Raw genomic sequence first — 15,161 nt, 5'->3', positions numbered from 1 at the left:
TTCAGATTATGGAAAGGGCAGAAAATATATTCCCTGGGCTCAAAAATCAAACCCATTTAGCACCAAGAGTAGATTCAGGGTAAGTTTTCTGGTGTCCTCTACCAGAAATAATTCACTGATGACAGATTTGCAAAAGATACAATTTTATTCACTACCTCTTTAGAAAACAACAAAAAATTTTTGGTAAATTTCCATCTTGGCAGTGGAAAGGATCTATGAAAGCTCTGTGGATGAGTTCCTCATTGAGGCACAAAACAAAGGGAAGAAGGACCCTCAAAATTACCAGCTTCCATTTAGCATAGCGCTGACACACTTGGATTGTCAAATCACTCTGTTCAAATTCTTATCTAAGCCATTTTGAAAATTCCAAATAATGGAGATTCCATTGCTGACCTTAGTCAAATAAACAAAAACCCTGCAGTATTTTTACATATAATACAATTACCATGTTATTCCAAGTTGACCAAATCCTGCCATTATTTGCCAATGTTAGCTAAAGTTCTATTCCTTCTCATAACTTAGCCTGCCTTTCAGCTTCAATGACTTAAGGTTTATTGTTATGCTTTCTACAACAAGAAAAAGCAGAGGAGGAGAAGCTGAGATGGCCATAACTGAGCATGTTGGCAAGAATCATGTTGTGATGACCAGAAATAATTTTAATGACTCAGGGAATAATTTCACACTTAGGAAAACTTTCCATAACATATCTTATCGCTGTAGATGTTTGATCTTTATGTCGACCCTAAGGGGTTTTGAGAAATTGGAGTGGCCAGGCTGGGGAATAATAATCTCCATGCCAATTTGGCCTGTGGACATATTAAAAGGGGCCCTACATGATCAATTACTAGGGAAACACAAATGTAGACCACAATGAGATAGCATTTTTCAACCATATAATTTTCACAATTTAATTCTGACAATACTACTGTTTATAAGGATGTAGAACAATCAGAAACCCTATGGTAGGAATGCAAACTGGAACAACCCCTTTGAAGAATACTTGTCAATGTCTAGTGATTTAAAGATGTACATTCTTTATTATCTAATGACTTCACTATCGAGGGTATTTGCTAGAGAAACTGCCATATGTGTGTTCTAGTCATATGCATGTGAAGGTTAATTTCTGCATTCATTGCTTCAAAAATTTGTATTTAATGTTTCAATTTGACTGGATAAACAAACTGTGCTATATCCATATAGTGGAGTTCTAAGTACATATCAATTTTTCATTCTCACAACAAAACATTAAACAAAAAAGGAAACCAAAAAAATGCTACATTTTGACAGCATCAAAATAAATTTCAAAAAAGTGCAAAGATAATTTTAAGGATGCATGTATATGAAGTAAAATATGAAGAAATGCATGGAATTAATAGCATGGAATTCAGGTACCTCTCCAAGGAGGATAACACTGGGGAAGGACCTCAACTGTATCAGTAATATTTTATACCTTAAGTTGATTATTTGGGTATATAGATGTTTGTTGTATTATTCTCTGTGTACTTCACTATTATGAAATATTTCCAAAGAACTTAAAAATAAAAGGTATAAAAGAGTGGTTTTCATATTTTTGGGCTGTAGCTGGTGGGTCTCTTTCTGTTGTTTTCCTTCTAACTCAGTTTCCTTTAGTTTTAAAAATTGGCTTATAATTGCAGGATTTACTAAAATCTCCGAATTAAGTGAATTAAGTGAATTTTAAAATTCCATGATCAAGTAACTACTACCAGTGCTGCCTTCCCACCATAAACGGCTAGACATTTGGACTATATATATCAATCAGCTTTTTCATATATCGAACTTTTTCCTCTGCAATCAGCCAAAGAAATCTCTCATTTTTAAAAAATGGCTCACCTGATGAGGTCAGACCCACTTTGAATAATTGTCCTTTTGCCACATAAAGTAATGTACTTGCAGGATTGATTGTATTCACAGAATCTTCCAAAACCCCAAGGAAGGAGATTATACAATGTTGAATATCACTGAGAGTCATTTTCTCATTTTACCTGCCACAAGCTGTAGGTTAAACAATTTTTAGAGAACACTCAGAATGGAGAGGTATTCAAGTTCTGACCAGAGAGGCCTTATAGACTACAACAAGAATTCAGTAGAGACCTAAGAAGTTTATTACCTAATTAGTGATGTTAAAATAGCCTTGGAATAAAGGCTACTTTATATCCACCCCACTAGTACTTAAAAACAATCATCACAGAAAAAAGCAAGCCAATATACAGTATCTTAAATACCTGCAAAAACAAAATTCTACAATTTTTAAAGGAATATAGCAAAATCTAGACATTCAGCAATATCCAACATTACACTATCAACATCCAATCAAAAGTCACTGGACTTTCCAAGAAGTAAAAAAATCCTTAATCAAGAGGAAACTAATTAGATAAAAACAGATATATGGGATGCCTCGGTGGTTCAGTTGGTTAAGCATCTGACTCTTGATTTCAGCTCAGCTCATGATCTCATGGTTTGTGAGTTCAAACCCCACAGTAGGTTCTGCACTGACAGTGTGTAGCCTGCTTGGGATTCTTTCTCTCCCTTTCTCTCTCTCCCCCTCCCCTGCTCAAGCTTTCTCTCTCAAAATAAATAAACATAAAAAAACAGGTATAGAAATGACATAAATATTGGAATTAGCAGACAAGAACATAAGTTCAAGAAGTTAAATGAAAATAATGAGCCAAAAAAAAAAAAAGACATTAAAAAAGAACCAAACTGAACATCTAAAAATTAAAGACATTGCCTGAAACTTAAAAGTCACTAGGTGGAAATAATAGCAAACTCGACACTGCAGAAGAAAAATTTAAAAATTGAGTATATAGCAATATAAACTATTCAAAATGAATCTGAGAAAGAAAAAGATTTTAAAAATCAACAGAATATCAGTGAATTGTGAGAAAATATCAAGCAGTCTAACATAAGTGTATTGGAGCTGCAAAGGAGCAGGAAAGAGAGGCATGTAGAAAAAATATTAGAAAAGAAAAGAAAAAGCATTAGAAGAAACAATGGCTGAAGTTCTTCTAAAACTTCATGAAGTTTTGATGAAAACTATAAACGTGCAGATCCAAGAAATGAAACAAATGGAGTATAAACAAAGAAAACCACATCAAGGTACAGTGTAATCAAATGCTGAAAAATCTGCGGAAAAGACATCACATACAGAAAAATAAAGACAAGAAATTTCACAGGTTTCTCATGTAAAACAACACAAGCCAGAAAACAGGGACCTTAAAGTCCTACAAGGAGGAAAAACTCTCAAAGGTGAAAGACTTTTTCAGACAAACAGAAACTGAGAGAAGTTATCGTCAATAGCCTTTCACTACAAGAAATGTGAACAAAATGGGAAACATGATACCAGATATAACTTCAAATCTATATGAAGCAATCAATGACAACTGCTAAAAATTATAAATATGTGGATAAATATAAAAGATTTATTTTTGGTTTTATTTAATCTTTTAAAAATAAATAACTAGTTAAAGCAGAAATATGAGAACATACTGTGAGGATTTAAATATATTTAGAAATACAATTATGACATAGCACAAGGGAAAGAAGAAATGGAAGGTGTAGGTTGTTAAGTTTTTAGTTATACATGAAGTGGCATATTATGTGGTGGCAGACGGTGATAAGTTAAAGATGTATACTGTAAACCCTAGAGGAACCACTACGACAGTGAAACGGAGACCTTCAGCTAATGCATTAGTTGTCTGTGCTACATAACAAATTACCACAAATTTAGCAGCTTAAAACAACATCAATTTACCTGTTCACATTCTGTAGGTCAGAAGTCCGAGTGGGTTAGTCTGGCCCTATGCCATCAAAATCAAGGTCCTGGCTAAGGAGCATTCTTATCTGGAGGCTCAAGGAAAGGAGCTTCAAGATCATTCTGGTTGTTGGTACAATCCAGTCCCTTTTGACTGTAAGACTGAGGTTCATGCTTCCTTGTTAACTGATGGCCAGGCACTCTCAGCTCCTTGGATCTGCTCTCCAACCCTTGCACCTGCTCTCACCCCGCGCCCCCACCCCCCTGCCCACCAATCTTCAAGTCCAGGAACAGAATATCAGATTCTTCTTGTGCTTCAGATATCCCTGACTTTCCCTTCTTTTTCTCTCTTCTGTCGTCCATCTGAAAAAGCTTTTTGCCTTTAAGGGCTCATGTGGTAAGATTAAGTCCACATGAGTAATGTCCTTTTCTTAAGGTCAACTGTGCCATACATCATAATCAGAGAAGTTCTATGTCATTTATTCACAGGTTCTCAGGGTTAGAGTGGGGCATCTTTGGGGGCCAACTTAGAAATTCTGTCCATTACAGCTAATAAGAACATATTAGAAATGAAATGGAACATTAACAGTACATTAGGGTAATCGAAAAGAAGTAAAAAATTAGGAAAAAGGAACAAAGAATAGATCAGACAGAAAAAAACAGTAAGATCTCAGACTTTAACCCAATAATACCTATAATTACATTAAATACAAATGGTTTAAACTCTCCCAATTAATACCAGAGATTGACAGACTGTATTTAAAACACAAAGAAAAGGCACTATAAGTATGTATAGATTTGTTAAAGGAAAATGGATGCAAACACTAATTGTAAGCAAGCTGGAATAGCTATATCAATACAAAAAGTAAGTTTTGGGGCACCTGGGTGACTCAGTTGGTTATGCGTCAGACTCTTGATTTTGGCTCAGGTCATGAACTCACAGTTTGTGGCAACGAGCCCCGAGTCAGGTTCCATGCTGACAGCATGGAGCCTGCTTGGAATTCTCTCTCTACCTCTCTCTGCCACTCCCCTGCTCACATGCACGCTCCCTCTCTATGTCTCTCTCGAAATAAATAAATACACTTAAAAAAAAAGGTAGCTTTCAAGATGAAGAATGCTACCAAAAATAAAGAGAAACATTTCATAATGACAAAAGGGTCAATTCATTTAAAAAGTATAACATCTTAAAAAGCAAAACTTGGGGCGCCTGGGTGGCGCAGTCGGTTAAGCGTCCGACTTCAGCCAGGTCACGATCTCGCGGTCTGTGAGTTCGAGCCCCGCGTCAGGCTCTGGGCTGATGGCTCAGAGCCTGGAGCCTGTTTCCGATTCTGTGTCTCCCTCTCTCTCTGCCCCTCCCCTGTTCATGCTCTGTCTCTCTCTGTCCCAAAAATAAATAAATGTTGAAAAAAAAAAATTTAAAAAAAATAAAAAATAAAAAATAAAAAATAAAAAAAAAAGCAAAACTTGATTTACTATGGGGCTAAGTTACTCAATTAACGTTCAATAATATTTTAATAACAAATAACTCATGATTCTTGGGAAACAGATGCTTTTATGAAGATATAAAAGAAAAGGTGAGGGGAAACCTTAAAAAGCAAAAAAAAAAAAAAAAAGGAGGAAAGAAACAGAAGCTCATGTTCTACAGGAGAAAAACAACAGCAATTCTGCAAATATAAATGTAAAAATAAAACAACAGTTTGTCAAACTCATAAGTTAGTGGTGTTATGAAGTCTTATATCCTCCTACAGTCAATTCATCTTCTTCTCCAGTGGGATCATCTAACACAGCAGTCGCCTCACTACTGCCTGGTTGCTAGCCTGTCACTGTCTGTAGACCTTGCCAGGGGCTCTCCCGGGCTTGTGATCACACTATGCCCCCTGCCTCACCTGGATTGCTATGGAAGACTTCTCCCAAGTGAGCCTGCGGAGGTCAGGGAAAAGAGGTACCACAAAATGCTTTTCTCCTCATTTCCATACATCAGGAGACAGACAGGAAATTGTTGGGTTTTGTTAGTTTTGTTTTGTTTTCAACTCACACTGACTAATTTTTAAAAGATAATCCCTAAAGATTATAGAACAGCTCACTGCTCCCTAGGGAGAAGCATGGCCTGACGTTTGGTTATTTGCTCATTTAAGAAGCAGTCAGACAATACTGTTAAACTAACACTTCAGATTTCTGCTACTTTATTAGAATTTTATTGGAGCTGACAGCCAACAAATCACATGAGACACATTTTGCTCTATTGCTTGTACGTATCACGTTGTCCGTTGCAACTTAAAATTCATTAAATAAACTTAAGAATGTGAAAGTTGTATGGAGATGCACAAGTGAATTTTAAGTAGGATTACGATTACCTTGAAGCATTATTTGGCTCCAGCCATTCTGCAGGGCTGGCATTTCCAAACCATCAACTCAGCATGACACACATATACACCATCTGGCTTTGAGTTCTTAGCAGGCTGGCTGCTCTTATTATTTTGTGTCACGTGTAGAAATGAAGTGGTCAAATGTACCACATCTCTCCAAGAAATATAAATAGAGATTTATCAGAATGAAAAAAAAAAAAAGCCCAGGATATTTTGAACTCACTCTAGTATTTGTTCCTCTAGAATGTTCCCTACTGTTGAATAATTCCTTCTACATCTTCTCTCCACCCCCTCAACTCTCCCTGTCAGGAAATAATAGATTATTTACTGAGTCATTTTAGGTTCAGGATTCACTTTCACAAGTATGGAAATGTACCCCAATTCCATTCATATTCTTATCTTTTCTTACCCATGAGTGGTATTCATTAAATGAACTTAATATTATTTTCTTTTTTTTTTTTTTCCTGGAATGCACTAAACCATTACAATTCTGTTTCTAGCATAGGGCACACTTGTTATACTTCTGCCATTTATTCCCAAACATAGTAGATATGGTACGTATCTAGAATACGTTTTATTTCATTTCATTAGATCATCTTCAAGGTCCTCAATTATATGTAATTATACCAAAGCTTTAGTCGGGATATCAAGTTATGTCATTACTATAATGAGTTGCTAATTTTTACAGGCCAACCTCAGGCAAAAACAAAGAATGCACCCAAGTAGGAAAAGCAGCATTTTAAGTAAGAAATGCAAATCTTTGTTTATATGAATTTTAAAAGACCACAGAATGACTATCTTGATCATTGGGAGTAAGATTTCTAATGACATGCATGTGTCGCATACCACATTTTGATTGTACTATATTCTCATAAGGTTAACATAAAGAATACAATAATGTTTGAAGATTCCACTTATGTTAGGGTTAATTTAGACTTGGTCTACAGAAGAAATAAGACAACAGAACTCGGAGGGGTAGCAATGGACACTGGAGTGATGTGGATCATGGAATGAAAGAAAACTAGAAAGAACAGATGGAAAGAAGGCAGGAAGATTTAGAGGTGTCATAAGGGAGGGTCTGGAGGAGTCCCATGTATGAGGATGAGAGCACTAATCAACAGGAGATTTAGATAAAAGAAGAAAGAATTCCTGGAAATATCTGTGTTCAATGAAGAGTGAATTTGTCTGGAGATATGAGATATATGGAAAGGATATAAGGGCCATAAAATTACAGTGCTACAAAACACAATATTCAAGGGATCCCTCTCTATTCCACAAATATCTTACTTCTAATTTTTTTTGAGGGGGGGTGTGCGTGGGAGAGGGCCAGGGAGAGGGAGAGAGAGAGAGAGAGGTCTCAAGCAGGCTTCATGCCCAGCATGGAGCCTGGTACTGGGGGCTCCATCCCATGACCATGAAATCACGACCTGAGCCAAAATCAAGAGTCAGACACTCAACCAACTGAACCACCCAGGTGTCCCAATATCTTAGTTTTTAATGGTTTATAATTCCATCTTGTTATTAAGATCAAGAGGGATCGCCAAGCATATTTCAGCACCATGCGACTGTGACTCACTATGAAATCAGATGAGTGAATTCTGCAAGGATCTCCTTTGCATTTGTTTCCAGTGCTTTCCTTGCCTCCGACATGTGAATATCTGTAGCAATTCTATAGCCCTGGGAGTCCATCAGCTACACGGAGGCTGCACTCAGTTACATGTTTGGATGCTCCACTGTGGAGAAATCAATGCATTTAAAACTCCCACAGGCTCTCTCTGCCTCCCTCATTCACTGAGACTGCCCACCAGATGCACTGGCTGGTGAGTTTTCCTCTACTGCCTTGAACAAACCAGCATGGCTTTCTCACTCTGGTGACTGTAAGTCTATTTGTCTAGATCTGCCATTTAAGTGATGTGCTGTAAGCCCAAGGTTTTTCAAGGAATCTTCACCACAAACATTTTTGAGGAGACGGACTCACTGCATCATCACGCCTGTGGTTTTCTGAATGTGATTTAGAACCCATGCCCATGTACACAGACATTTACCTCATACTGCTCTATCTCATTACTGAAAATCGATGAACTAGGCCATAAGTCACCACTGGCAAGCAATCCATTCAGACAGAAAGAAAGAAAAATAAGTTTTTCAGTCAGAAATAATGCACTTAGATAAGCAGCTTTGGAAAGGAAAGCTTGTCAACAAAATGCATTACAATATCACATAATTGCTTTTAATATATAAGAAGCAGGGAGAATAGTCATCTGAAGAAGGCATTTGGATATGCTTCACAAAGTAATGGGTACAATCATACCATGTTCCAGCGACAACCCGTTAAAAGTACAGCAGGGACCTTTCCAGAGACTCTATTCTAATCTGCAAATAATGACAGAAAATTCCCCTCGGGGTTCTCATTGCGCTTCACTGATCCCATGTGCTACGCAAAACTTCTGTAGGCTTACAGATTTTTTAAGCTATTAATATTAGCATGAATCCCTTTTGAATCCTGAATTAAACACACCATTGATTTATTTAGCAAATATTTATTGATTAACTACTATGTAGTTCACTTAGTGAACTACTAATGCAGAAATGCAGACTACGAAATGTACGTCTCACTTCAAATGAGAATGTGCTTAGTGTCTAACCTCTAACTTGGTGGAATCCACACTTGCTAAACACATGATATCTAGATTTAAGCACAATAATAGCAATAAACAATTATTTAAAAAATGGTGTGTCTTAACACAAATCTGTTCTGTAGTGCATTAAATTTTCTAGCATTGTAAAATGTATTTTATCCCACTAAATCATTTCAGCAGAAGATGTTTTAAGTGCCACGCATAATCACCAAAGACTAGATAAGTTTGGAAGCTAAATTAGAAAGGACCTTGACCTGAATTAAGATCAAATTAGATCTTAATTGATTAGATGATACAGAATCAGATAATCATACAAAACCTGTGCATAATCTGTATATAATAAAATGAATGATTTATTTTTAGAACATATATACACACAGGTGAAGTTGTGTTAATTAAACCAATTAGAAAGACGTGGTCCTGGGGCGCCTGGGTGGCGCAGTCGGTTAAGCGTCCGACTTCAGCCAGGTCACGATCTCGCGGTCCGTGAGTTCGAGCCCCGCGTCAGGCTCTGGGCTGATGGCTCAGAGCCTGGAGCCTGTTTCCGATTCTGTGTCTCCCTCTCTCTCTCTGCCCCTCCCCCGTTCATGCTCTGTCTCTCTCTGTCCCAAAAATAAATAAATGTTGAAAAAAAAAATTAAAAAAAAAAAAAAAAAAAAAAAAAAAAAAGAAAGACGTGGTCCTGTCCTAAGAAAGACATGGCCCCTGTCCTTAGAAGTTTCTATTTTAAATATTGATTTATCTATTGATTTTGATCTAACACTGAGTCTACATAAAGGCAATGTCTACGCAGTTGTAGATAACTACTTGGCAGGGGACTGAATGGTTAACATAGTTATGAAGGTGGATCCCTGTTTCTAGATACTGATTTCTGCCTTCAGAAACAGATCTTCCAGACAAAAGTTTCTGAGGGGCTTTGAGAGATCTCACTCCCCAGCCAGTATTGCTCAACTTGGCCATTGTTCTACCCTATTCACTGGCTTACTATATCATTTTGAAGTTTACTGGTACAGAGCCTAATGTGTATAAGACGAACTATTCTTGGGATGCCTTGGTGGCTCAGCCAGTTAAACGTTGGATTCTTGATATTGGCTCAGGTCACGATCTCACGGTTCATGAAATCCAGCCCTGCATCGGGCTCTGTGAAAACTGGAACTGTAAGTTTATGTTAGGTTTTAGAATTGAATTCATTCATTTCTTAAAAACTGGCAGAAGTTTAATATAAAGAATATTTGAGCTATCATAGGAGAGTAACTACAAGATGTAACAAGAACTCTAAAAGATATGCTGTGCCTCGGAGATACTATCTAAGGAAAGAAGAACTTAGAAGAAGCCTCTTCTCCAAGGATGGGCTTCAGACCTCACTGCGGGAGATGTGTTTGCAGCCTGCTGGATGGTGGAAAAGCTCTCTGGGTTGCCGGGGCAAGATCTGGTCCACGGTCACTGGGTACGGAGGAAGCAGCCTTCCCAGGTGCAGATGAGCCTCAGCTGATGAGCAGGTGCACAGAAGGAGCTAAGCAACCACTGGGGGCAGGAGATCTGGAGCGTGTGGTGCCCTCCTTAGGAGGGCTGCAGGGACATGGTCACCAAGGGCCTGCACATCCCTGCCTGTGGCTGGGGAGAAGCCATATTAGACGTCCTCCTACCCATGTGGCTGATCAATGGGGCAGCAGCTGGAACCAGTGGGCAAAGCCCCTTCCTCCTGCAATAACTCTTCAGCACCCGCTAATTAACATCATCCTCACTGTGAAGGAGAAATGCTTAAAAAGTTTAGTCCGTTATGGAAGAGCAGGTATTACAGGGTGAATCGGGAGCTGAGAAACAATACATATCTCATTTAATTCCCCACGACTTCATTGATATTTAATAGCACTGAGAACACTGTTTCATTTATTCTAATGAAATGCAAGAGAATCGGAAGAACATTTGCTTTTAATTATTCAGACTGGAAATGTGAGTCTTATCTCCTGGCTTGGAGCCATTTAATTGTTTTATGTCATCTTTTATAGAGAGTAAATCAGGCAAACCAATGAATATATTATCTTAACATTTCAAATATGGTAGAACATTCAAGGTGGTCTATTTTGCTACTAATTTCTGATACTTGTGTTAGACAGAGAAGGCTGAAGTGAATGGCCAAAGTGAAATTTTATATATATGTTGAAATTTAACCCAATCATTGTCATGATCTTCCTGTTCATTTCAGAATTGTTTGTAGTGACAAAAAAAGAAAAAGAAAAGAAAAGAAAGAAAAGAAAGCAACCCAAATGTGCATAAACTCAACCTTGTATAAATAGAGGTATTAAAAGATTAATAATACAGGGCAGTGAAAATAATTTACCTAGAGTTACCTGTATCAACATAGGTGAATCGCTCAAGCATAACATCTAACAATAAAAGTAAGCCGGAAAAGACGGAAAACGTATGTTATTACTTAAATAAAGTCCTAAAAGAACTGAATAAAAATCCACAATAGTAGCCCAGAAATGCACATGCAGTAAAGCCACAAGGAGAAGACAATGATAATAAAATGCCACCCAGAGCTGAGTTAGACCTCCCTCCCCACCTCCCAGGAAACAGCTCAGGTCACCTCTTATCTTGGTTTCTTTACCACCTGATTCAAGTATAATGAAATCATCAATAGTGTTGCTGTTTTATAGATACCTGACTCTGTGGTGGGCCAATGAGGGTAGGGTTTGGCTTTAATTTGATATTGCATCCCTTGAGATTGGCATGACGTGTGGGGTGTAATATTAATACCCACTTGCCAATTACCAAATTAATGAGAGTGGCGAAGACAGCCAAACAGGGTGGCAGGGAGTCTGACCTGGAACTGGTGGAAGGATGGCTAGCAGGTGCTGAGGAAGGAGCACCTTCCTGTGAGAAAGGAGCCGGCAGAGCTCTATTGCCACTGTCGTGCACTGCCGTGTTACTTGTTTGCAATTGTGCTCAGTGCCCAGGTTACAGGGCACACAAATGGGACCCCATGGGTTTGAGGGTCTGCAAGGCAAGCTCAGTTAGACACTAGGGCAGTGAGGGCATCAGGAGATGAGTAATGAAAGACAGATCCCAGGGTGTAGACTGGCCAGAGAAAAACATGAAGTCAAGACAGACAGAGAGAGAGGGTGAGTCCTTCGTTTGGTGGGGGTGGTCGCAGGTCTGGTGCAAGTGAACAAAATGAAAGATGGGAGACTGTGGTTTGTGGACAGAGAGAGGTCCAGCTGTTCTTGATGACAATGAGATCCAAGGGTGACTATGGTGCCAAGCTCCAGGATGAACGAGACAAAAGTCAGAAGAGTTGAGGACAAGATATATTGTGAGGAGTGAATTTCAGGCACCAATTATGTTATTGCAAATTTATGGCACCCGGCCCCAATAACAGTTAAAAGAAACTGGAGTCAAAATACAAAGAAACAATTGATCCTAAGAAACATCAGAGACATTTCAGAAATCTATCAATGAAGTATATCAATATAAAATGCATTTATGGGGGCGCCTGGGTGGCTCAGTCAGTTGAGTGTCCGACTTCGGCTCAGGTCATGATCTCACGGCTCATGAGTTCGAGCCCCATGTCGGGCTCTGTGCTGACAGCTCAGAGCCTGGAGTCTGCTTTGGATTCTGTGTCCCTTTCTCGCTCGGCTGCTGCCTCGCTCATGCTGTGTGTGTGTGTGTCTCTCTCTCTCAAGAATAAATAAAACAGTAAAAAAAATATTTTAAAATGCATTTATGAAACAATGAATAGTAACTGAGTGTCTTGCATCTTGCAATAGAAGCAATTGCATTTTCCTTTCAATTACATTAAAGTAACACATTTTCTTTTGACCTTGCCACATTTGTGTTCTCAGAAACGAAGTGTGTGTTTAAATGCTAATAAATAGGGGTGCCTGGGTGGCTCAGTTGGTTGAGCGTCCGGCTTTGGCTCAGGTCATGATCTCACAGTTTGTGGGTTTGAGCCCCGCATCAGGCTCTGCGCTGACAGCTTAGAGCCTGGAGCCTCTTTCTGATTCTGTGTCTCCCTCTCTCCTCTGCTCCTCCCCCATTCATGCTCTGTCTCTCTCTCTCCTTTAAAAATAAAGAAAAACATAAAAAAAATAAATGCTAATAAGTAGAGGGAAACATCAATAGCCAAAACTGTACATGGATAGAACAATACAAAAATTGATGAGTATGTATCAGTTTGATAAACAAAACTGATTTACACCCCCACAAGGGGATAAAGCTAGTCTCATCACTTTTGTTACAGATGGAAAAAAGCAGGAAAATCCAAAGCCCTCTGGAGAAGTTCCAACAGGTGTGAATAAAAATATACATTGCTTCTAAAAAGAGTATTCATCCAGAAACTGCTCCTGAGAGAAGTTAATTCAATACCACATATCAAGGAAGTCAAATGAAATTAAACAGTATAAATTCAAGAAGAAATAAAGAGCTCTAAGAACTCAGGACACAGAAAATGCATATTTTATGTTGCTTCATAAAGTACGTTAGTTTTGAAAAAGAGTGATAATTTCCTCACTAGAATAACAAATGAAAATAGTTGCATCATGAAGTACGTTAATTTTGAAAACGAGTGATAATTTCCTCGCTAGAATAACAAATGAAAATAATCAGCTGTTTCTTAGACACTGGAAAGTATAAATTTGTACTAAATTTTAAAGACAGCTAAGAAAAACAACCTTATGGAAAACTGTCTTGTTCTGGGCGTACTAAATTTAGGAAAAAACTGTTTTTAAGTTTCTAAGGGGTTCTGAACAAAGATTTTTCTGAGAAGGGCTTTTTTGTTGAAATCAGAATCATGAACAATAATATTATTTGAAATAATTACCACACGGTTTTACCGGTAGAAAATCAAATGCTTACTTATGGCTCATGAGAGTTCGCACTTGTACAGAGCAGCCTTCCCCTGCTTGCCCGTGATAAAGTCTTAGTCGATAACCACAGTGAAATTGCTCCTAACAAGTGGTTTTCACAATTTCTCCAAATAGCTAACAGTGACATGTTTATGGCAATATTGCCGGTAGGTAATGACGGAAGGGGAACGAGGGGGGTTTGGAAGGAAAAGGAGGGAGGCGGAGAAAAGGGAAAGGAAGAGGTTTGGAGGAAAAGCTTTATGTAACTTTGTCTTAGTCTGTTAGGGCTGCTATGATAGAAATACCATATGCTACTTGGCTTGGAAACTACAAAAATTTATTTCTCACGGTTCTGGAGGGTGGGAAGTCCAAGATCAAGGTGCTGGTGAGAATCTCACTCCCAGATGGCCATCTTTTCACGGTAACCTCACCTCTCTCTGCAGCCTCTTTCACAAGGGCGATTCCTCTCATCCACCCAGCCTCATGACTTAATCGCCTCCCCAAAGCCCCACCTGCTGATACCATCCATCACCCTGGGAGTCAGAATGCAACCCACGAACGGGGGAGGGTACACAAACATTCAAAATAAAGCACATATAAAGTTGTAAAATGCTCAGACACTCTGAAAAATGTATATACCTCATTCTTAACATAACACAAGATGTTCACGTTAATCAAATGCTCTCTTGATCAGAATGCAGCAGTGGAATGTTGATGTTTCAAACTGGTGAATGCTAGAGAATCTGGTGGACAATTAAGAGCTAATCTATCCATCTTTCCGAGCATAACTGACACTGGACACGAGAGCTGAATTGAAAACATCACCTAAAGGTATTCAATGAATTATGTCAAATTTACAGACTGTCCGTGAAGACGCTTACACAGAGCATATGTAACATCTGCCTCAGTTACCTTTTTAAGAATCCAGTATTGATGCTGAGCCGGGGACAGAATATTTCATCAACATTACAAAAGCCCAACTTTCCTTTTGTGGCTTCAAAATATCCTGAGTGAAATCTCCCCAAATGTAGAATCAGAAAAATCTTTCTTTCAGTGGCATTATTTTTCCTGGCTATGTTGTGATTTCCCTATGCACACCCATCAGTGCATGGAATAGGGTTTGCAGGTAGGGATGAATGCCTCTGTCCAAGGCTTTTTGGCCAGGCAGAAGCCCCAAATTCCAAAGGATGGATAAAGGAGGGATACGTCACTTAGATAACTAAGCCCAAAGTGTTCAGGAGCCACTGCAAACACATACCTGTTCTCTTCATCTTAGCTTACACAGTTTTGTAAGCTTGCCCTGCCCCTTGAAATACAGAAAGCCCCAGGGCTTCAGCTCCACTCCTTTCCACAGGGTGCTCTGACGGCCATCGGGACCAGCCACCTCTGCGCTTTTGGACTAGTGTTTATTACCCACTACTTGGAGATGGATTTTACTCCATTCACCCAAATATTGCCCGTTTGATGGACATCTCTCAAGAAGGCAGCAGCCTATGAAAATTGTTACATACTTTCAAATTGCTTAGGCTTTCATAAC

General features: G+C 38.7%; 1 protein-coding gene across 19 annotated transcripts in view; it reads right to left on the bottom strand.

Annotated features, from left to right (window-relative positions):
* The window catches only part of AIG1 (androgen induced 1), a 314,280-nt gene that overhangs the window by 256,136 nt on the left and 42,983 nt on the right, over positions 1-15,161 (bottom strand). The gene's annotated exons all lie outside the window — the stretch shown is intronic.

Source organism: Leopardus geoffroyi, chromosome B2 (assembly GCF_018350155.1).
Source record: "Leopardus geoffroyi isolate Oge1 chromosome B2, O.geoffroyi_Oge1_pat1.0, whole genome shotgun sequence".
NCBI classification, from domain to species: Eukaryota; Metazoa; Chordata; class Mammalia; order Carnivora; family Felidae; genus Leopardus; species Leopardus geoffroyi.
The sequence above is the reverse complement of the archived record's forward strand: the minus strand, read 5'-3'. Positions and strand labels throughout refer to the sequence as shown.